The 25,730-nt window shown below is 34.9% G+C and overlaps 1 protein-coding gene across 4 annotated transcripts in view; it reads right to left on the bottom strand.

Annotated features, from left to right (window-relative positions):
* LOC106139217 (tyrosine-protein kinase Src64B) overlaps positions 1 to 25,730 on the bottom strand; it is a 63,984-nt gene that overhangs the window by 16,866 nt on the left and 21,388 nt on the right. The window contains exon 2 of one of the 4 annotated variants that reach the window (XM_060946712.1): positions 18,153 to 18,194. The exons of 1 other annotated variant lie outside the window; for it this stretch is intronic. The gene's annotated coding sequence lies outside the window, so the exon portion shown is untranslated. Of the gene's footprint in view, positions 1 to 18,152; positions 18,195 to 23,531; positions 23,925 to 25,730 lie in introns of those variants that run through there. 2 more of the 4 variants (XM_060946711.1, XM_060946716.1) reach the window with 2 other exon arrangements.

Below are 25,730 nucleotides of genomic sequence, written 5' to 3'. Positions count from 1 at the left end.
AGAGCGAGAAGAAGCTAGTACCTAGTTAATATACATACATACATACATAAAATCACGCCTCTTTCCCGGAGGGGTAGGCAGAGACTACCTCTTTCCACTTGCCACGATCTCTGCATACTTCTTTCGCTTCGTCCACATTCATAACTCTCTTCATACAAGCTCGGCGGTTTCGGGTACTTTTGACCTGACCCTTTACCAGGACGTCCTTAATTTGATCAAGATACGTTCGTCTAGGTCTTCCCACTCCGACCTTTCCCTCCACACTCTCCTTGTATATCTGCTTAGTCAACCTGCTTTCATTCATCCTCTCCACATGACCGAACCATCTTAACATACCCTTTTCTATTCCTGTAACTACATCTTCTTTCACATCACAACATTCCCTTATCACGCTGTTCCTTATCCTGTCACTCAATTTCACACCCATCATACTCCTTAACGCTCTCATTTCCACTGCATTTATTCTGCTTTCATGCTTCTTTTGCCATACCCAACTTTCACTCCCATACATTAATGTCGGGACCAACACGCCCCTGTGCACAGCCAGTCGAGCCTTTTTGGATAGTTTCTGACTGCTCATAAAGGCATGCAAAGCTCCATTCACCATGTTCCCCGCGTTCACTCTCCTTTCAATATCACTATCATACTTGCCATCTGATGTAAACTTTGATCCTAGATATACAAACTCTTTCACTTGCTCCACTTTTTCTCCTCCAATCAAAATATTACATGCTGTCATTTCTTTCTCCATTTCAAAAACCAGTGTTTTAGTTTTACTTACGTTCACTTTCATTCCTTTCTCTTTTAAAGCTTCATGCATACAGTTTACCATCTCCTGTAACTCCTCCGCTGATGACGCCAGTATAACCTGATCGTCGGCATAGAGCAGACATTTGACGAGTAACTCATTCATCCTTAATCCACTTTTAGACTCTTTCAAATCTGTCAAACAGCTATCCATAAATAGGTTGAACAGCCACGGTGACGCAACACATCCTTGCCTAACGCCTTTCTCAATCTTAAACCACTCAGTGTGCGCTCCGTTTATCCTGACACAAGCACTCGAATCCTCATATAAGGATTTCAGTGCTCGTATTAAGAGACTGCTCACCCCATGCATAGAAAGTGCTGACCACAATTCATTCCTCTCAACTCTGTCATAGGCCTTTTCCAGATCTACGAATGTGCAATAGACTTTTTGACTCTTGGCCAAAAACTTTTCGGCTATGCACCGCAAGGAAAAGACCTGATCAGTACATCCCATTCCCTTTCGAAACCTAGTTAATATTATACAAGTTTTACAACGTTTTCGTCAGTCACTGTTGCTTTGCAGAGATGCAGATTGTCCATTAGCCTAGATTATTTTTAAATTTCATTTATAAAACCATTTACTGCTTTATTTATGTAAGTTAAATATATTTTGTGGAAAGCAAGAGGGGTTGCTGTATAGCTTTTCAAAGCTAGACAAGAACAGATAGCGACAAATGTCTTATATGCTCATTGAAAACGCGCAATCTAATTAAGAGTTATTTTTAGTAAAAAGCGTTTATTTAAGTAAGATAAGGAAGTAAAGAAAACAACATATTATAATGTCTTATGTTAAAATACAGATAGGACTGAAGTAATTTATGTCCAGGAGAAATTTTAAGATTTTAATTAAGAAGCGGAAAAGAACAGTTTCAGGAGTAGCGCGGATATAACTTTAATTAAAGTTAAATATAATAAGACAATAGCCTGTGTTTATAACTTTTATTTCGTTGGTGAAAATAGTAATAAATTAACGTAGATACGCTAAACAGGTAGAGTATGCTATATTTTTATTTTAAAATAATACTTCTTACAAATGCTTCATGCTTATTAATTATACCACATTACTAGGTAAAATATTACAGGAAAGAAAAACCTCTATAAATATAATGTGCGGAAAATAAACGTTTACAACATACTTACTAAAAAGAAAAAATTGGCAGAAAGGCAAACCTCAAAAAAAAAAAGAAAACAAATAGTGATCCTAGCTTACAGTAAAGCTACATAGAACATCAATTTCACCGAAGAGGAAAGAACGCAATAATACTTATTTTAAGAGCTGTTTAGCAAATCCATGAAGACGAAAGTGAAGGTTTAGGTATGAAGGCGGCGAGGGACGAGACGCCCCAACGACCTGTTGATGCCAATCAATAACATCACCATTGCACCATTGTTCCCTTAGAACCGACGGCGATACAACCCCCTAGCCGAAAACGACCAAAATTTCAATGCTACTGCCTAATCAAAATTGTACAAATCAATTGCTTATCCAAATATTTACTTAAACAGTAATGAATCAACTGTACGCTTTATATATAAGCCCCTTTATGATAGCAACAGAATAGAGTGGTGAACTCATCTACTATAGAAATCATAACAAACTAGGTTCAAATAATACAGGTAAAGATGAAATCGATACCTACGCGAATCACATCCTCAGAATCAGAATAGCCTTACTTTCAAATGATACAAAGCAAATGAAATTGTACCCTATAATGTTACGGCCAATACAATTAGATTGGATTTTGATAAAGATTTTTCAATTCAAGCAGTAACTGTTATTGTGATTTCGTCTGAAAATTAAAAGCAATTAAATGGGAGTTTGGTGGAAATCTGTACAGCGAGGAAAACTTAATTCCCCGTCGCGCATGTTCCGAGGCCGGTCAATAACCCGGGCGGGCGGAATCTTGAACTTGAACCACAAAGCAAATACGGAATTGGCTTTTTATATCTACCGCCCAATATTAGAAAGACAAACGCAAAATATCTTGGAAGCCATCGCAAGACAATAATAAAGACCTTGTAAAATCCAACAGTAGTTAGATTTCTATATATGTAAGCAAGAAGCGTGCAATTGCTGCCGAATCAATGAAAACTCTGTTTGACGTGAGTATTCTGATATAATACGGGGTTCGATACGGTTAATAAGATCATAATGGCGTTGCGTCAATCAGCTGCTTTACTGGAAAATCAACGATAAATTAAAATATGATTGTGAATAATATAAAAGCAATTCTAGCACAAAATTTGCGAACGAAATAGAACCAGTCTTAATAACATAACTGATATTTGGGGTGAAACTTCAAGGTAGATACTTAAATAATCATTATTAGCTAACTGTTTACATAACATTAACGTCGAAGTTGGATCGTCTAGTAGTTTTGATTGCCACAAGTACACGTGTTGATATTATGAGGTGGCTCCAACCGCAGACGGGTAATCCGAGAACTAATTATCATTAACAACATCGTGTTTAACTTGATTTTACTGAACGGTAGTTATAGTTTGAAAGCAAATCATTCCACTATGAAGCAGTTTTGATTGTATCGGTTAGTAGATAAGTGGTATGAAACGAAGGCTTTTGGAAGTGCCTGTGGTACGAAGAGTAAGTTGGGTTGAGTAGCTCTGCATGAGCCAAGATCATGTTATAGAGGTGATTTTTGTACTATGAGTAAATTTGAGAGTAGCATTGCATAAACCATGGCTGACTTACTGATGACTTATATTGCAAGTAATCAAGCATCAGGATTCCCAGCAGCGTCCAGCAGGACGATTCCCGAAATTTTCAAAGTATCGAGGATTCAGCATGAACATTAACATCGTTACTTTCCCCAATTAACATTTTAGGTGTTCTTTTGTCTTGGGTGATTTTTTTTCTGATGAACTTGACTTTGTATCTGTTAAGCGGCTGTTGTCAAGCCCAGCTGCATTCAGACAATAGCCGGGCTATACATAATGCTATGATTAACCTCCCCGCTATGTCACCACTCGGCTTAATGGTTAAATACGGTTTATAATGAGACAGCGATATCGCGTAATTTGCAAACACGAAGGATTTTGATCTTTAAAGCCATGTTGGTCTAAGTAAAAAATGGTTTTCCTGAATGTTTTAGATAAACTTCGTGATGGAAATAGCATATTACTATAGTTAACCCAGTAGAACAAATGCAAGAAGACCTAATAGTAAAATTATTGATGTACCTATATGCATATAATCGTCACCCTAGCGGGGAAGACAAAGCAACAGTCTAGAAAATACTTGGCCACGTTATGCTGTATAGCTTAATGATGGAATTGAGATTCAATAAGTGACAGGTTGCAAATAATGTTAGGTAGAAATATTTACTAAATGTTCCAGATCAAGCAATTGAAACTTTCCAAATAACAGTCCTCTAACTAAAGCATCTATGTAATTACAACAGTTGAGAGAATTTAGTCTCAAGGTTTACAACTACCTTTCACTAATTCCCGGTGAAAACAGAGAACACCACGAAGTCACTGTCTTTAACGGAGCGTGTAAATGTTCCTTGTATGAAGTAGGAAAGTTGCGAACCACATTTGATTATGCAGGAAACTCTCAATTTAAACTGCTTGGCACCACGTGTATAATAAGGGCTTATTAAAACACAAATCACGCTCGAATGAAACTGCGACGAGGAATTACGAGACGCTTTCCGGCGGAAACCGTTGCTATGATACATATTATAACGTGAACATCATATCAGTGATTGAATCCATTCGATTGCATTTCAGTAACGGCCTATCGTTACTGCAACCCGATGACGATGATCAGGTAAAAACGACGCTTCAGTAAACCGTACTCCGTTGCGTTAATTAAATTCTACCAACTGTTAAATAACAATTTATAGAACTATTTGACGAAAGCTACTCTTTTCAGCGTCCAAACTAAATGAGGTAATCGTATACATATTGTCAAACGAAACGGCAAATGTGCAAATTAAAGACAGAACTGTGGATAACAATAGCGTTAAATATAAATGTATATCAAAAGGACTGGTTAACACAAATGTCTGTACGTAATAGAAGTTCCGTCGCGTTGGGCACGGATGGCGTATGGTGCGACGTTCCAGTGGGTACACGAATGTGGCATGTCAAGTCTGACAATGGCTCGGTAAACAATAGAACCGATTACGGCCGAGCCGAGGTGCACGTTCTAGCAAAATACAGAAATACCCGAGCTTCCGTGCGAAGATTTGTTTAACCGATTCAGATATAAGCACTCGACAGCACACAATAAAATGGCAAACAAAAGAAGTGTATATTTAAAGTGTGTATAGTTGTTGACTAAATAGTCGTACAAATACACAATGATAAGAAACAAACAAATACACAACATTCACAGGGAAAAGTTGATTAAACAACTCGTAAATTGGCATGGCTCAATGACCACCGTCCAATATCTTGACCAAGACAGTAAGATAAATATACGAGTGGATACTATCTCACGCCCTAAATCTTTCTTCCCCTTAAACAGAATATCTCGGCCGTTTCCCGTCGCAACCCTCTCCGTTGCCACAATTTCCGCAAACTGCTTGGACCGGCCGTTTCTTGTAGATTCAGGATAGGTGCTGAGCAAGTACTTTATCTTGTTTATCTCTTTCGTGAAACGTTAACAGGGCTTAGCACCGGAACACAAAGGCCGGTACGGGATGAGACAACAATGCACCCGCATAGGGGCAAGCTGTTCGATAAACAAGCGACGCTATATCATTGTGAACCACAAAACCATTTCCGTGTGTTTTAGTGTCGGTTTCAGTAGTATAATGGTTAATTGGCATCATACATTAATTTCAATTAGAACTATTAATACCATTATCGCTTGATATGCCATCTTAATTATTTTTACATCCCCTGGCGTATACGGTCAATTAATAACATTTCCAATATTAATCAAGCCTTTAACAACCGTATAATGCTAGTAGGGTTCGGTGGTACGATTATTAAAGTATTATGAAGAGTGGTAACACTTTACTGCTTTAAAAGAGGTTACATAATAAACATATTGGTGAGTTCTATAATATACAAACTGCTCATAAGAAACACCATGTAATCGAATTTATATTTGGGTAACCCATTTCCTTTCACAGCGCGGGATGTTTATGCCCGTGCGGCTATGGCCGCGAGGCGCAATGTTTCTATTGAAAACACACAGTGGACTATAAACTAGGGCAAATCTCCGTCGTCGGATCCAAAGAAAATATAGTGCAGAGCAAAAACAAAGATCCATTAAAAAGATTAAACCGTAGATTGAGCATGTAAATACTCGCTCGTGCTTGACGAAATTGTGAGGAAAGTGTTATTAATTGCCTGCCATTAAGAGTTTGATCTATTTTATTCGTAGAATTTCAAAACTTATCAAAATATTTAAAGAGAACCAGGAAAGTTCTTATGTAACTTAGTGGGCTGGTTTATCTGCGTAAATACATTATGTATGCCGAACAAACGACAATTTCATATGCAAATTATATTCAGTCATTTCTTCCTCCAACAATAAGCCCCCACATTCGGGACCAATTATTATTTCCTCAGAAATTGCTGCTTTATTCATTCAAATGCACCTTACAATTTCTTAATTCCCTATAATTACCTGCTGTTAAATTGTTCTTCTAAATTGACAAACTTATATAGGTTAAATAAAAAAAAACTGTATTTAGGTACTACACAAACCTAAAGAAATTTACCAAAACATTTTTTTTATACTTATAACAGACGGACTATCCCGAGTTTAAAAAAATTGCCACGAATTTTAGGTTTCGGATAACAGCTAGTTCGAAATGAATAACATTGCAACCAATGGCTGGTGCGGAAAAGGATAACTAAAGCCTATTGCTATATTTTCTTGGTGCAAAATACCTATGTCGAACTGAACTATAATAGTTAGTCAAACTATTCTTATGACACGTGCTCCAGGAAAGTTGTTTCGAAACCATTGAAGTGTTTACGGGAAGTCGGGAGCGCCCCGCTGTCGCCGATGGTCGTAACGCGTGGGGCGCAAGCGATCAATACCATAGGGTTTCACTGCGTAAAGCCCACTTCCGAACGCCTCTCACGCAACGACACACAAATTACTGATGATTTCTCACAAATTGTTAATGCTACTGCAGATACAGTAATGAACGCAACTGATAAAGAAGTAAATAACACTTCTAAGAATACAATGAATTCATAGCACACGACAGTTAGTAACAACACGATACCTACTAATTTAAAATAGTAAGGCATGGAATGATAAAATTCGACGTTGACATATTATTGTTGAATTTTGAAAACCGTGGATTACGTTAATCTTTTTCGATGTAATTAAATGAACAAAATACCAATAAGGATAATTATGATTTATCGACAGCGTAGCGTAACACATTAAAAAAGATAAACTGACAATGTAAAGAAAAATAGAACATTTAATTCATTTATTTTATATATATGTTTAGGTACAAAAGTTTAGCAGAATAAAGGTAGAAACAAAGAATAAGGTTTATATTACATATATATAATATATAATCATAGCTCTATTGACTACAACAGACTCAAATCTTTTTGTTGGTGGTCGGTAAATTTCAGGTCAGGAACCAAACAACAAAGCAACCGCAAGTTCATAGACATACAAGTAGATTATACGAATATATTCTCAAATTTACAGGCATTGCTCTCAAGCAGCAACAAGGAAACAGTATGCAGTTTCATCAGCTAATCGACCTTACTGCTGTCACGTTAAGGGCATGATCTATTTAATATAGTTTTGTTTTAGACGTGCCAGTTCGTAAGTACGTGACTCCATGAATTCGGAGGCAGGCCCCAGTTTTATTTCTCCGCCATGCGGCAATTTGAGGGTTTACAACGAACGGCATGAGGGAATTTTGGGGAACATTTCTTTTTCGAACGAATAACTTATGCGGCTTCTGATATTAGATACAACTTCGTGTTACACCTTACGGATGGAGTGGGATCAAATAAGGAAATATCAATAAAATAACGTCGTAACAAAGTAGGGACAATTTCAAAGAAAATGTATTAGGATTTATTCGTGTGTGAGACAAAGTGCAAAAGTGAGTTGCTGTAACATTGAAGGAAAATTTCGAGAGAAATGAAAAGGTGTGACCCGGCTCCTCTCCAGTGAGGTGAGGATATAATTAGGAAGAACGCCAAGAGGAAGAAGAAAATGCATAAAGCTTTGCACAGATAAATATAAAAGTTTAGAAACAATTAATCCTAAAACGCAATTAACTAAGCCTTACGAGAAACAACCTAAAAGAGACTATAAAATTCACGTAAAGCTTGGAAAGAAGGTACGTCTTGTCTGCTATTTATTACCTCGTTCCTACTACACCAGACTAACCGCCATTACCTAAGGGACGAAAGTTCCTGATCTTTTCAACCATTCGTGAGGAAGAGCGAGAAATAAATAGTGTATACGGTCCTCTGAGAATTGTCGTAAGTGACAGTCGAAATGGCATCCTATTTCAAGCAGCACCTTCATGCATAAATTGAGGTAGATCATAGAGTGATTTTTGAATTTGTTTTTATTAGTTAAAATGGTAGCTATAGTAATTATGAAGAAAGAAAGCGTGTGCTCTCGACAGTCATTTGTAAAGAGTTGTAAAATAAAACTTTACAATATATATATTTCAGTTAGTATTTTTAGTACAACATTTGTGTGGTATTTACAATCAATATGCCTCTGCTATAGGGAACTTGACAAATTAAATAATTTTAAGTTTATTTAGACCACAGTGATGATGTACATAATATCATAGACATCGTAAGGTTATCCTTGACACATGTTCGAAAATAATTCAAATTATGAGTCGATTTAATTTATGACTTCCCATTCTACATCCGTTGTTTATTATTATTATTTATTATTATTATTTATCAACCAACTCACTAAACTGATTGGCTGAAATCTCATTGATGTCTATTGGTTACTCACTATTTAAGAATAACGTAACGTAACGATAAGTAATCATGGACAAGTTTTTAAATAGACTCCACAAGTACTCTCAAAGAAATCCTACAATTCTTTTGTCCATTACACCCCACGTCCTTAGTTAATGGCATTATTTTGATCCCCAGTTTCTAACGTATTGAATGCCTATCTATTAGTAAACTCAAGTACATGTAAATAAGTTTTGAATTACCATTTATGCGTCCACGAGGGCTCTATAATTCTTGGGTACAGTCTATTGTCTAACCCAGGAGGGCTGTTGAAAACATTTTATTGCCAGGTTAGGCTTACCAACCTCGCATATGTAAAGCAAAAGATGGCAGTTTATTTCGGGGCACGGGTTGCGTAGGTAACGACTTTCACTGGTACACTTCTGACATAAAAACTGTACTGCTACCAAAAAAATCTACTTACGATTTGTTTAATCGGTTACTAGCATTACCATTTATTAATGTTAAAACAAACAGGAAATATATAGTAATTTATGTAAAATAAAATATTAATTCATAAGTATATTTTACAAAGTTTTCCGTGTGAATTTAGCGCCACCTACAAAAAAACACAGGTCTTTCGCAAATCCCACGGGAACTAGAGTTTTAAAGATGGAAACGGGATGTAAAATCTCCCTATGTCCTTCTAAAGACTCTTATATATAATTACGCTAAATTTAAAAAATATTTGATAATGCGTGTCGAGACCACAAACAAATTAAAGTTAGTTATAATATTTACCACCAACCAATTATAAAAATATAAGTAGTATTTATAATACTTGTTGGGAATTTGGGATACAAAAACATTTAATCATGAATTTCAGAGTTTATATTGAACTGAATGATAAACTAGTTAAGGAAAACCAACAAAACCAATATACAACACTAGGAAAATGTAAACTTTTATAAACAATACATTGGTGATGTGCATGCAATAGAAATAAAAATAATAGAGCCTATAAAGCAAAGCGAATTTCAGAGAATCCGTGACCAATAGCCATTGATTGATGTTAGTGAAGGCATAACAATGAGGCGTTTGATAGCCGGGCCAGGGACGAGCAATAGTCTCACGATAATATAGATACGCTAGTGAACGTCGCTGGCATATGCAACGATTCTTTTGAAACCTTTTTAGTATGCGCGTGCGTTGAATGGTTGTTTTGAGACTGGAATTTTATTGATAAGTTGTTAATGAAAATATCATTGAAGAAGCATTGCGTGGAAGAGATATGACGTCCACGTCCTCTTACTAAGAGCACATCAATAGCAAAAGTTTGAAAAGAACTTACAGAGAATGAACGAATAAATTAAACAAATAACATTGTCCGTGTTACTGTTGTTGACTTAAAAATTATGCAAACAAACCGTAAGCGTCTCATTACATACTAAATCAAACCAAACAAGCTTCTCAAACACATGTCATAATTAAAAAAAATATTTGGGAACAAGGTATTCGAGTAGCAATAAGCATGGCGGTTAATTTATTTTTTCCTTGTTCTACTTCGATGATATTAAGTGACTTAACGTATTCATGGGTTAATCTCAGAAAATTTTGCCAAATCCATTAATTATGTACAGGCCATTAATCGGCTGAAAACAAAATATAACCACGGGAGCAGAGTTTCAGACACCAACAATTTAGAGAATAATAAACCATTATAGAGTTATGTAAGACAGACCGGACATACGTTTAATTAAAATAGTGTTAGTGTAGAAATTTAGATAGCTAATAAATCGAACACCGGATGAGCGTTTGCCAGGCACTGAAAAATAATGTGGTTAACAAACGCCGGTGAAAATGCGGAAAATAAACACAGACATTACACCATGGCAGAGTTCAGAGGGAGCATGACACGAGATGGCTGGAATATCTGAAGTGTGAAATAAAGGCGACAGACTACGTATATATATATATATAAGTAGGTAGTCTGCAACCTTTATTTCACATACATATATATACATACTTAATTGTGAGCATATTGAGTAGGTCTGAGAATCAGCCAACATCTATTTTTCATACCCCTTAGTGATAAGGGCTGTTCACCCTTAACATTTTTTTAAACTAGAAATTACTTAAAAAAACAAAGTTGACCGTGACAGCTAGTATTCATATAAAAAGTATAACGTCAAGGAAAATAGACCGATTTTCCGTTAGCTGAATAATTTTGTTTTCAAAGGACACGACGTTAGACTGAAGAAACTAAGTAAGGAGACTCATGTAAGTATGAAAGTTTACGCTTTGTATACTAAGTTTTTAAGAAACGAAAATATGATATTCATGAAACTATAACAGCGCAACTTTGCCCATGACATGTAGCCTTTATGTTTAACCACGAGTCTAGCGACTTGATCCATTAAAATCTGTCTGCATTACCTCAATTCTGAATTTCATATAAATTCCTCCAGTGGTCTAAGAACGGGTAGAACTTCGCATTTATAATATTAAAATGGGTTTAGATTAGAGTAAACACGCACTAAAGCAATTTTAGTAGAAATACAGTACAAGAACAATCACAAAATGTTCTCTTTTCCACGAAAAAGCAAAGTGGATACTTATTTACTCCCACATTCATAATACCTACTTGTCGGAACACTAGATTACCCTCTGTCATCATCAACGCAAAAATTGTCGTCTAGCGTGTTATGAACGCCGTAACAAAACAGTGAACGTTACTTTCACTGCGTTCTAAAACCGCTTTATGGTGTCCCATCATTCGTCCGCTTCGGGTGACGTGATTGATGGGGTGATATGCATTTCTTTGTCAACGTTAGTTGCCACCACGCTTTCGATTTTAAGGCTTATTGACTGTTAACATACTTCCTTATCGGACTATAAGATTTATAAGGTTTGGTAGAGAATGCTATTAGCATTAATATCACTTATTGTTTCTTTAAGGTTTTATTAAGTGTTTAATAAAGAGAAAGGTTACCAAAACAAAAATATGTAAAAACGAACTGTAATAATAACACAGACAGAAGCGAAAATCTTTTGCGGTTGTCTTTTCGAATGAATGAAATTGAAATTTTGAATTAAAATGTCGACAATGTCATGCCTAAAATTCTTAATATATTACTGAAAATAGACAATACTTACCATTCGTCGAAACATTAACATCACACCTTCATATAATCTCCCTCGGTGGCTATAAATTCTCGCATTACCATTGCCTGTCTGAAGCACCAACTAGTATGTGCACCCCTTTTAGGGTCGTATCACATTACCAATCTCCAGATCCTCTGGACGATACACTGTGAATGCAGTGGAGAACAGTGCATTAAAATACACACATAACTCTACGCTATGGCAGTAACAGTTTCATATATGCTGCAGTGGCAAGCGTTTAATTTAGTTTTGTAAGTTGTACATAATCAAACAACAGTATATATATATATATCAGTATCAGCGACAATTCCAACTATTGCGGACTTCTGCACCCTACTCTGGATTTTTTTGGCAAACAACAACCTGTCTGACCAATCTTATAATTAAATCTGGAAACAGTTTGTTTAATAGCCAATCATCAAAAAAAAAATCAACACTTGAAAAGCCTTTATCAAAGCAATTCAACGAGAAAATGTAGTGAAGTAGTGTAGCATTAGTAAACGTATAAATAAAAATGGATCAAATATTATAACACAATTGTTAAAATACCAATGCCATCAATATAAGGAAAATACAACTCCTTTTCAGTTAGAAACTTACATTAATACGAGAGTGTTTTCCGCCCCAATAAAAAAGAATAAGACCACGTCTTCTCTTTACCATGGATGTCGTAAAAGACGACTAAGGGATAGGCTTATAAACTTGGGATTCATATTTTAGACGATGGGCTACCTCTATATAACCTACCGTCTACCGTCACTTTTTGAATATCAATTCTATTATAAAGCCAATAAGCTTCAGTCTTTTCAAGACTGTAGGCTCTGTCTACCCCGCAAGGGATATAGACGTGACTATATGTATGTATGCATAGATAAGTGCGTTCAATGTAATGTGCCATCAGGTGCATGTCAGCGCAATGTACAATTCACAAACTGTTTTTTTTTTATATGTGTAATTAATTTAATTAATTACGTCTACCCTAACCAGTGGGTCCCGAGACTGGGCGCAGCCGGTCAGCGTCGCTCGTATCATATGCTCAATTACATCTCTACGAAGCCCCTACCATGTCTCATGTGAATTTACCCTCAACATATGGCACTTTTACTTTAAGACTCCTATTTTGAACTCGGGTACCTGTAAACCCGTTATTTGGTCGAATTACTGTGATTAAGCAACAACCATGTAAGATTAGCTGGACTGAATGAATAAAATCAGCAACGGGAGACCGGGTACTGGACTCAAAATGAAAAATGATGATTTATCAACCTACTTGGTTTGGCAGCATTCAAGTAAGTAAAGTGGACAGTCCGCCAACAGGGAGAAATTCTGGGAGATTGTAAGGAAAGAAAACCTCCTTATTGAAATCACAACCGCTTTGTCAAGAGCGGACCGACAAAGTTTAACTTGAAACGATGGCGGTATCTAGAAGCAGGGCAGGGCAGGGCAGGCAGAGGTGCAACTGGGAGCACGCAATGATGAGAAAGTGGTGATATCTGGAGGACCTACCTTTTCAAATATTTCTGCAAACTTTCTTTGTTACAACAATTAGCTAATACAAAACAATTCATTAAATTTGAACCACTTTGTAAATTGAAATAAGCACAATTCATTTACATAAAAACAGCAAACTTTAGCAAAGGTTCCCGAGAGAAGACATGTATGTGATGTAAATGAAGCAATGTTTAAATTACGAAAGTCAGCGTTTTCAACGAGTGGCTTAAACTTGATATGCAGCGAGATTATTTCAAACTCACAATTCGCTGAGAAAACGTCCGTCGAGCAATATTGTGGAACGTGCAGTTTATTCCAGTTAACACTTTGAACATCTGGAATCTATAGAAATAGTGTTATCGCCATTTCTAAATTTAACTGATCTATTTGAACCCAGTTTAAAATTGATAATTATGATGATTTCTTCCTTACACTACTAAATATCAGGAATGGTAAAGCAACTATTTGAGTTTACATAATACATACAACCTAACCGGAAAATATTCGGTGACAAAAAACGTAGATTTACAACGCAATTTATGAACGCAAAAGAACAAAAAGGGCAATTTACAAAGAGGAAAAAAGATAGCGAAAAAATTTAAATTCCGTACAATTATCTTAAAACGTCGTAAAAATAATAATGTGTTTTCCGGAGAATGAATTTTAAAAATGCAGGTCTGCGGGGAAATATTCGTGGGGAAACGGTCGCGCGAGGCATGTCTACACGACTGGAAAACATTTCAGGCGCTCGTTGTCAAAGGCCAGTGGCTTGCCTCTACCAACAGATTTATCTACAGCTTTAGTGATGTGTAATAGAAGATTTATATTTTGTTTTTGTTAATATCATACCGTCTTGTTATAATGTAACTGACTGTTCATGATGTAGATTTTTACATCTTATTGATATATGTAAATCATATTTTAATTAAACATAACAACACAAGTAAAGTGGAGAACAAACAATACGAGCTATAACGTGGTATAGTCTACTTTCATTCGGAGAAATTAAATACTTATATAAAGGAAGAGAACACGATGCTGCAGATCATTATCCCAACATTAATGTGGCCATTGTTCTCGGCTCAAATTAGGGTGTTAAATAATCATTAAGAGAAGAAGACCAAAAACATCACAACATATTTTATCTTTATTTTCGGTCAAAGAAGAAATAATAATTTCTTCTTATTTCTTCTTTGACCACATTGATCGAGTATAAATATAGAAATATCTGAAACAAAACTGATGGGGCTGATAAAATTTAAATTGAATCTATACCTACTTACGTTTAAGAAAAAGGAAATTCTTAAAGAGTTTTTAATTGATCTACAAAGAATGTATTGCACAAATACGAACAAGTTCCGCTCACAATTAACATTGAAGGATTTTTAAATGGTCAGATTACTGGACGCGGTTAAGTGGCATTCTTTCATACACCACTGGCCTAGTTTTTATATCTCGTGAGAAAGCAGGTGTTGCATTTTTGTGTGCGTTGTAACTGCGCTTTGCCGATCTAAGAATAGGTTGAAAATAGTGGTTTGGTACTGTTCTGCTGTCCTGGTCGTGTTCTCGAAATTTCATCATCCTTCAATTCTTTGTGAACACACATAATAACAATAATAACAAAGTTAGAACGAAATTTAAGCATGACTACTAAATGCAAATCTTAAGATATTCAAATAAAGAGAAAGTCAAATAAATTCTGAATATATGGCCGCACCTGTTTCAAAATAAGACGTAGGAAGATTACCAAATAAAGTACATTAAAATGTTGTATTCGCGCGGCTTTATTTTCGCTAAACAGACTCCACTGGAGGTTGTGAGTATGTTAAGCCTAGTTAATGTTTACATAGACCAAAGCTAGTTTATTACTGGCTGGCAAAAGTCCTGATGATATCACACATCTTTAGATCTCTTATATATACCTTGTATTAAATCATAGCTACTTAATATGCGCGAAACTATGGCCGAATTAATTAACGATTAGTACCGCTGGAACCATGATAAAAATTGAGCACAGTTTTCAAGCAATATCATCCAATTTACATCTTAAAGCAATTCATAATATCAATTCAATTAAAAGTCAATTACTAATTAAGAGTTTAAGTGTTGGAAAGGCTTAGGAATAGGTACTATGGATACTTTTATTTTTGTAATATACAACTTGACATTTTATATTATGTAAAACTCACCATCAATCGGTTGTTGACCAGGGAGGTTATTCTTGTTCTTTGCAACAAAAGAACTCTTTGAATGCGGTCAATATAAAGATAGTATTCATATAAAAATGTGGTTAATTAATTTATGTACGAAGAAATAAAGCAATACGATGATGTTTTTTTTTATAAAGTTCACGCATCACGCTTTGTTAATGAACCAAAGACTTCATAAGAAAAATATTACAGAATCAATTGGAAACGAAATGGTAATTTTAGACATATTTGATTCATTCGATTCGTGAACACTTTGTTAGAACTGCTGATATAAAAAGAAAATGGTAGGTAAAAATAATTATAATTTCTGAGACAGATTTCAGAAATATTCAACATTCAAGTTTAATCCAACTGGCTTGTACTATGAACAGAAAATAAATTAAAGATATTTTTTTACAATTAGTATATTATAAGAAGATATTATTATTATTATTATAAGAAGAGTCATGCCACCTATAGTTCTTTATTTATGCGATTTCTTTTCAACATTCATGTAATGTTTCGAGTTGATGAATCAGTAACTACTGAGACAAAGAATCCCTATGAGTACATTAACGGTGAAAGGTACATTTATGTTTTCCTTATCATTCTTATTATGACAACACTAATAGACCCATTTGTTGTTCCTACAAGTAGCGTAACTCACACAATATTTCGAAACATATCTCCGGTTGTAATTGCAGTTGAACGAAAGGCAGTAACACGTGCTATTGAGCATGTTAATTTATCAAAAGCTTGATATGGAATATATACCAATACATACACGTCAAATCATAATGTCACGTGTCACAACAAAGAAGGTTTAACTGTATGCTTCTTCTGTGCAATCACTGCTAATTCTTGCTTGTTAGCAGTGGAGTCTAACGTGAGAATCCATCTGGGCGACGGTTCGCGAACGGCCTAATAGCTTGCGTAATAACTACTGTTGAATCGTACGGATCACCACAGGGGACGAGTATTGTAAGACTCTCATTATTGCCCCTCGACTGATTGTTACAGTCTACTGTTTCATGGTTACGCCCAGCTTGTATTGTAAAGGGCAATGAGGAATTGTTGTTGACTTTTAAACGTTTCATGAGAACCTTTACGCATTTGGTATATCCATGTAGCGCTTCGGAAGTCACGAAAGAAAATGTACTTTCCAATATATTATGTTGAATATAACTCATTGAAATTGATATGCTTAAGCAACAATTATTGTAGTTAAGTGTGAAATTAATTTCATTAGGCAAATATTCGTCTTACAAAAAGAAATATTATATAAGTAATCCACAATCAAGCATTGTGAAAATAAATGTAATGTGATACCTAAACATATCTTTCTAAGTAAGTACATTATTCCAGCTTATTTTGCATTCACGGAATCCGTGACAACAAGACCAAACAACCGAGAACAATATTTTAACAAGACTAACGTGTCGGTATTCAAATTCATTTTTCAACTTGGTAACAAAAAAAAGGAAAATAATGAATAAATGACTGCCCTCTTTCAAACAAGGTCAGACAGTCGTCACAAAGTAGCTAAGCCGTTTCCGCTAACACAGCCTGAATTATCATACCATAAAAAAATAGGCAAGGGCGAAGCACTCGTACTTCATACATTTAAGCCGTGTGGAGCTTTTTCTTTGAGGTCGTTGATCCATGTTCAATATCGTCACGCAGGGGTTACCATGTAAATGGAAATTCTATAACGCACAGCATTACAAAGATTATCATAAACAAGTGCTGGACGTGAAAAATATGCTAAAAAAAGTCTGTGGTTCGTTAACTCTTCTGTAAGCTGCGAAAGTTTTTTGTATTTCTTTATATTGCGTGTTACTTGCGTGAATTGCTGTAGGTGTACTTATTTGAAGTGCTTTATTCGTTTTGTTCGCATTTGCATAGAGCCGTGTAAAAATCATAGCTTATCCAGTTTGAGGCATCAACCCGTTGCTGAACAGACAGAACTGTATGAAACATTGTCTCTTCATCATCATTACTACTTTAAAAAAGTTTATGCTACGCCACATAGGTATGTATGTAATTTATTGCTCAAATAACATTCCAAGCTACAAATTTGATAAATAATTTCTTGTTCCTATCATTTTCATTTTTAGGTGTAAAAGTCTCGGGTCTTTTATAATTTACTGTAAGCTATTGTATTAACATAAAAAAAATCTCTACTGTTGTTTCAATGGCGTATAATAGACAGATTGTGTCAAACCACCAGCTATTTTGCAATTAAAAATTTAGCTAGTGCCATAGTCGTGCTATGCTATCAGACAGCTGCAGTGCGTCCATCCTACGCATCTTCGGAACTGCAGCGGGCAATGCAAATAAGAGTTGTTAATTTCGCGTCTAAGTGTTATTATGTCTACGTCCTGGCAGAGTCGATGAACCGTTATTTATTACCTTGGATGGTACTCGTAATAATACCAAGTAAAGGGTTTGTCGTTGGCACCGCTTGCTATTCTTGGATTCATTGTAGAAGAAACCATTACATTACAAAGTTATAGAAATTATAGCCAAATACAACGCTTTATAAGGGCTAATACCAAATAATATTACGGTCCCTTGAAAAGGCTTTATTTCAATAAAGCTTACCAGTTTTGATTTGTTTTCGCGTGATTACATGACTCTTGTTACCTGAAAAAAAAAGTAATATAAATTAAACAATGTAGGAAAAGATACATATTTTGCTCCGAGAATACCTAATAACATAAAATTCTAATTGTCGTTTATTTAATTAAAATGTCAGAACAGGCATTGTTTCTGCAAATAGCTTTAACAATATTATAACCGAAACATGCTTTGTACTTTTTTGAACTTTAAAGTTAACATATATGTATAATAGACACGAGTACTGAAAATCAAGTAAGTAGTGGGTAAATTTTATGAGTCACAAAGTAGCGGCCACGATCGATGCACAAAACGCAATTTCTTAACCGTCAGCTACCTATGATAGGTATTCTGATTGGCATGAAATTGAAATGAAAAAACAGTTTCTAAACAAAAAACAATAGAAATATAGCAAAGCTACAGCTCCCAAAGACTCAATGTTACTGTAATAAAGATACATATAATAATTTTATACCCTAATTTTAATAATTTACAATTAAATTAGAGAACAGTTACGCTTAATTTTATTTTTCTTCAAACATCTTTTGTATTACACAAAAGATTGCACAAACCATCTTAACAGACGGCATTGTTTATCAAAGATCTATTAAGTAGTTTTTGATAAGAGTTTAAAAGATTGTAAATAGTCGATTTGAGGAACGAATAGATCGAAACATGATCGTTCATTTCGATTAACGGCCACTCGATGCGAGGTCAGCGATCTACGAACATCGGGGACTCACTGCCATTCAAACTTTATGGTGTTTTATCAAGGTACCGTTGAACTAACGTCGTTGGTTTTACTGCTTACATCCATTGCGTTTCCGCTACAGAGATATTACGACCGATTCCAAACTTGAAATGACTTTGAAACAGGAGACTTCCAAAACATAATCTGTAAATATTCGTCTGTGAAGTCGTCCCTTCATTTCAATTTTAGAATTGGGGACTATTTTCGTTCTCTTCAATCGCCACGTTTCACATTTCAATCATCGTTACAGTGAATGTTAATTAAATAACCAGCCATTCAGATCACTAGCAACCGTTTAAGCGGGTGAGAAGCATGACGGTGCCTTTGATGTTCAGAAAATGATATACGGAACACTAAGTTCCTTCAAGAGCGATGTTCTACGTGGCACATAAATTATCGCATCTATTTTAAGGCTGTAAGAGAATAGGCCTAAAAACAACAGATTAACTTTACAAACAAACGGTAGTTTCATTTTAACATAAGAGTGTTGTACAACTTCAGTTTATCTTTGAGCGTTTAACCTAAAATGAACTCTTTATGGCACGTGTATTGTTAACAGTTAGTTGAACTTGATATAATTAATCCAGCCCAGGGTAGCATTACAATTCATAATTGAATGATATTTAAGGTTCCTCGGTCAATGCTTTTAGACCCGCCACGGAGGTCACGCACCAATAAATTAGTCACGGATGAGGCTTTTAGTAGGAATTCAGGTAACTACTTGACCGATCTACAAGTAAATGATTCATAGCTGTTGAAAATATCATAGATGACTCAGTAGTTCTGGTATAAATAGGCGACACAATATTGCATTTGAAAATGAAGCAGTAGATAACAAATAACAAACAGTAATAAATAATAAAATGAGCGTTCAATTTAGATACATTTATAATTTCATACATTATTCAATTGTGATATGTAAACTACTGAAAATTACCGAACAATACAAGAATGCTCGGATATGCGTCGAATTTCAGTCATAGAACAAATTATTAAGACTAAACTATTAAAGTTGTTGCGATGAAAATTAACACACGAGTGTGAGGCTAATTGAATTCAAGTTAGCTTGAATCTCTTGCGAATCCATCAAGTGATTAACATCAAACTTGCATAGAGTTCAAATGGCTTGAATGCTAGTACAAATGGTTTACATGATTCTGAAACATTTTTAGTACGAGATTGTGTCAAGCGATCACGCACAACAAAGTATATTCAAACAGAAATTATTGATGAGAGATGTTACTTTCATTATGTAGATATAATAAGAGAAAGAAATGTTCTCTGAAAATATGCTCGCAATAATGTAGTTATTTGTATAAATTATTTCTTGGTAAGTAATATTTTATCAGCGAACAGTAAAATCATGACTTGTTTCACTCGGTCCATTTTTGTGTCCATAATTAACCTTTAAATGGCAAACGAATTAAGTTCAAAATGTCACTAAGACCCTTCATGACATGATCTAAATTATGCGGCCAGGCTTCAGAAAAATGAGTTTAAAATTCAGAATAAAATATCAACCATCTATAATATTCCAGTTTTAAATAGGAATCATTACATGTATACCCCGAAGTAACAAATTATTACCGCAAAATTGTTTTCCTCCACAAATCAGTATATAAATTACAACATAAGACACACAGCTAATACAACCGAGAGGAGGAATGTGTGTCATGAATAAAACATGACGTAAAGAAGGATGAAAGCAGAAAAGAATTGACTCATTCATAAAAAATGACCCACTGATAGGGAGAGCAGCAATCAATCATTACATTGTGAACGAAGAGTAACATCTTGTCGGTACCAACTCGCTACAAACATCGTTAACCCAGATACATGTGATAATTTTGGAATAAGTGAATGAGATCAAATTGAAACTTGATTTTCAATGAGAAAACTTTCTCACGCAGAATTTACATGGAACTGATTGAGCAAAAGTGAAAATGTACGTTCTAGTTTAAATATCTTAATAAGTTGGACCACACCTATTAATTGAATTATGAAATCGTGTATCAAACACAAGCTCACGGGCTACTTAATTTAGTAATGAACATGAATCTCATCTTTCAAGTGAAGATAATATAATTTTTCATTTTCATAGATGAACAACGCAAAAAAGCAGTAAATGCTTCAGTTGTGTCGCATAAATCATAATAAATATTTCATTCGGTGATAACATTATCATCTACGGCTATAAATCGAGACAGATCGAACGGGTCAGCGTCCTACCCATCAACTATAAGTGACTTCTGCTGCAGACAATAAAGCGAATTAATGCCATTGAATATGCGACAACAGGATTTCAACATATCAATAACGCGTTTAACCAACTAGAGTGTATCATTGAATCAATTAGGTTTAAGTAGTACTTGAGTACAATAATACTTATTAAGGACTGGTTATTAAATGTAGTTCTTAATTCAAGTTGATTTTAAATGAGAAAAAGTTATCGCGTTTGGATTTGTCACCCACTAGATTATAAAAAGTTAATGATATGATTATGGTATGCCAAGATTAATCAAACCATACGGCATTTATCGTAATGCATATTTGGCGGCCTCTGTGGCGCAGAGGTCCCGGGTTCGAATGAAGGGTATGATGAGAAACTAACTTTTTCTAATTAGCCTAGGTCTTGAATGTTTATCTCTATATAAGTTTTTATTATAAAATATATTTAGTATTGTTGAGTTAGTATCTAGTAACACATGTTTCGAACCTAGTTCGAGGCTAACTCAATGTGTAATTTGTCCCGTATACATTAATTTATTTATGATGCTCGTGATGATTTCTAGATCAAATAGAAAGGTGTTAAATTGGATCGAGTTTCCAATATATAAGTTGTATGCGGGTCACTAATTGAATTGTCGAAGAAAGAGAGTAACACCAAATTGCTCTATTTGAATGTAAAATTAAATTCCAGCCTAAGATTTGATGAATGTGTGAATATAAAATTTGAAAGTATTGTTTTGCGAGAAAGTTGCTTTCAATAAGAACAAACCGTACTTTCTACTTTTAACTAAATTAACAATAAAGATTATACAAGAGGTGAATACGTAATTATTACGCGCATAATTAGCACTTATTTTCTAATTGCAGTCGGCAACACAACTTAAGTACACACTGAGTAGATTTAGTTTATCTATAGGGTCCATTCACTAAGCTTGTAAGTGTATCTTTTCTCTCTGTCTATATCTTTAGTTGTCCGAAATGATTGAAAGATTATTAAATGCCATTCGAAAAAAAGAGGGCAGATTTAAAAAACTTAAACATACAACAATTATATTATCTACTACAAAATTCCAAACAAAAAATCATGTTAATAAATAACAACGCAAAAGGCGACCTTATAACTAAAAGCGGTCACTTCCAAGTAACTTTTTAAGTATGGAATAGAAATTAGAAAAGGTATGCAGTTGTGATAAAAAAAATTAACAACTGCTTATTGCAATACCAACGATAACTCAATGAACGATTTTTATAAGTACATATATTGCTATGGGCATACAAAAATAGACATGTTGAAACTTGTACGATATGGGCCTTATTAGATTGGGTGGGTGGATCCCGTTTCCCGTCCGCCTCAATGATACCATCGCTTGAGACACTGACGGGCACAGAAGTTGAATAAAAATCATGTGTATATAACCGTAAACCAAATTTATAACACAAATATGTGCAATGCTGGTGTGTTACATCTGTGAAACACTTCCCAATTTCTTTATATTATTACTAAAATAAATGAGAAATGGTTTATCATGGTTATGTCTTTTAGGCGATGGGGTTCTTGGGATTTCTCCTTTTACGCGATGAGCTCGCAACCAAACACTATTTGATTCTCGATTTTACTTGTATTTTCAAGATTGTTGGCTCTGTCTACCCTGCAAGGGATATAGACGTGATTATATGTATGTATGTGTAATAATAATGAATTCATTGTAATTGCAAGTGAGTAGAACATGAAAAGATTAACAATACACAATGACGACATGTATTGTGCCAATATAAAATTGCTATCGTTCATCAATGAACAGTTTTCAAGCATCCAATTTTTTCTTTTGGAGTGTAACAGTAACGAGGAGTACATAAATGGCTGCAATTTCCTTGCAAATAAAAGGTGGAGAGGATAATATTCGCTAGAAAATAAATATAAGTACTTATATATCCGTCGAATACCCCAAACTGGCAACCCCTCTGGAGTTGTATGGTGTTAGCCATCTCTTTCCCACACTTCGAAGCCACCCTCCGTTTATGGCATCGTGGGATAATTAAATATTTATGTCATCACAGACGGCACGATTCGAATTATTAGGTATACAAATATCTATTTGTAACACATGTACATTCAATATAAATATTTTCGTCAAGAATTCTACCAAAATATACCTAATTATTAGTAGTAGGTAAATAATTGTTCAGAAGATAGGTAAGTACTTGCAAAACAGTAACAACATCAGCAAGTTCTTCTCTAAATTCGAATGAAAAGAGAATTTATGTAAGAAAATGAGAATTTACGTAATAAATTATTGAACTAGATAAACTAATACACAATAAAAGATCAAAAAAGAAGGTAAACCAATAAGCGGTATCAAAATATTTACACATCGAAGACGTACCTTTTTTATATATTTTTTTAGATCCTATTGCTTCAGCAACATCCCAAATATTAGGCACAAACACGAACTTGGTTAAATAAATAATACTGACACAATAGAAATCCTGTATACCACTGACTAACAAGTTACTACGGTATGTAATACTGACACAAGATCACAAAAGCGAATTAATTTACGAGGGAAGAATAAAGAATATACCGTAGAGGAACAGATGGCACATAATTACAGAATAGGTAGACAAAAGCTCGAACACGAAAGGTTGTTTCGAACAATTCGACGTAAGGATGCGTCGGCTGCCGAAAAGCGACTGCATCGGTGTGCCGCTAGGCGGTGGGGGGAGGGAGAGCGCAGCAGGGGACGCGCGCGTCGAACGTCCACCGAGGCGTCGAACCAGCCTTGCTTGTGTCACTGGCGGTGATATGATAACGAATGTATACAAAGACGATATCACAATTCATTTGAAGAAAGATGAACGACCTTTCCTTGAAATGCAATGGCCACTGAGCAACATATTCAAAAAGATCAATCGCTTGCCGATTGAAACGGATTCATTACTGTGTTGCACTGTTGACAATAGGGCTCAACCAAAACAGATGTGTATTGACAAAACAGCCTAGAAAAATAAACAATAAGACGAACGATAGAGACGTTGTAGCAATAATAAATCTTTAAAGCCATAACGAGCAGTTGGGAGCATTTCAATGTTTGCTGGCAATTACCACACAGAAGTTTGTAGGTTGGAAAAGATGAAAAAAACGCTATTCTTTCGGAAACAAGTTAAGAGCAATAATAGTTTCATATGTATATTTGTGTCTGATTATAATTCTTGTAGGTTGCTGAATACTGTGTTTTTTTTATATTCTCAATTTTAAAATACCTCCGAGACAAATAACAGGTCTTACCATTTGAAAATGTATATGCATATGCATGTGTAAAATTAAATACATATTATTAAATGATCATAAAAATTTAGATATATTATTTTCCATCCCTGAAAGAGTAAGTTGTGATTTAACTGCATTCCATAAGCTGTTTTAACACTTAACATTTTTAAATGATATTCAAAACACGTTAGCACTCAAAAAACCGATTGCATGAAGTGGTGAAATAAGTGCAGTTAAAACTTTAATTGCAAGCCGCTGCATCCCGTTATTCATAAAAAATCTGAACGAGTTTCTAGTGTTTAACACTACTATAACAAAAAACCAAAAAAATATCATTCAAAATTCCTGATGTAAAAATAATTGTTAATGAAATTCGGTAGCATATATCCTTAATTTTACTTAATAGAAAAATAAGGAACTTATTAACTAAAACTTCTATGTGATATATAGCGATGACCAAAAAAATCTTTGTCTATTTTTATTATTGACCCAAACATGGATCTTTTGCATTGGCCGTGGCCGTGGTCTAAACTATATAATATACCTTTTATTCATTTACTCAATAAACAGTCACATGCTTTTTAATATGAAAATGTGGTGTAGGGTTTTCTTAATTCCAAGTTTAAAATGTTCCTTGACTTAGTCATGAGAATCAGCGCTCGGTCCAGTTACGAGCACATCCCGTTTTAATGAACGTCGCTGATTCACAAACCCTATCATAAAATTACCATGCCACTCCCTTGGCGAATGAGTACTCAACTCATTCCTGCAAACTTTTTGGGATTTAACGCGCATGAGTGAAACGTGAGACGAAAATTTTTCGGCGTACTTTGGGACAAAAATCCAGAAATTGGGAGTCGCCTTTGGCAAATTTTATTTTGATTGTTAATTTCATTTTAGTTGTGGATGCTCAGTAAATATTTTAAATAATTAAACAGTATAAAGGAAAAAAAACATTTCAAAGACAAATTAAGTGTATTCAACGACATTGAATTGTCTCGTATTTAGGAAGTCACTATTTCTAATTTCAATTGTATCATTAAGCCAAATAGCTGGACGTGGCCATTCAGTCTTTTTAAGACTGTTGGCTCTGTCTACCCCGCAAGGGATATAGACGTGACCATATGTATGTATGTATTTAAGAAGCTGACACAGCTGAGTATAGAGCAGCAATAAATTACTATCTTTCAGGGGATGTTAAAGACACGTTTTGTACAACAGTTATAATTAGACGCCCTCTTAACATGATTAACATAGTTCATTGTATATTTACAAGTGCTTACCAAAGTATTTAGCGTGCAATACTCAAGATTGT

Source organism: Amyelois transitella, chromosome 11, assembly GCF_032362555.1.
Source record: "Amyelois transitella isolate CPQ chromosome 11, ilAmyTran1.1, whole genome shotgun sequence".
In the NCBI taxonomy this organism is placed as follows: Eukaryota; Metazoa; Arthropoda; class Insecta; order Lepidoptera; family Pyralidae; genus Amyelois; species Amyelois transitella.
This window is presented reverse-complemented; position numbering and strand designations above follow the sequence as displayed.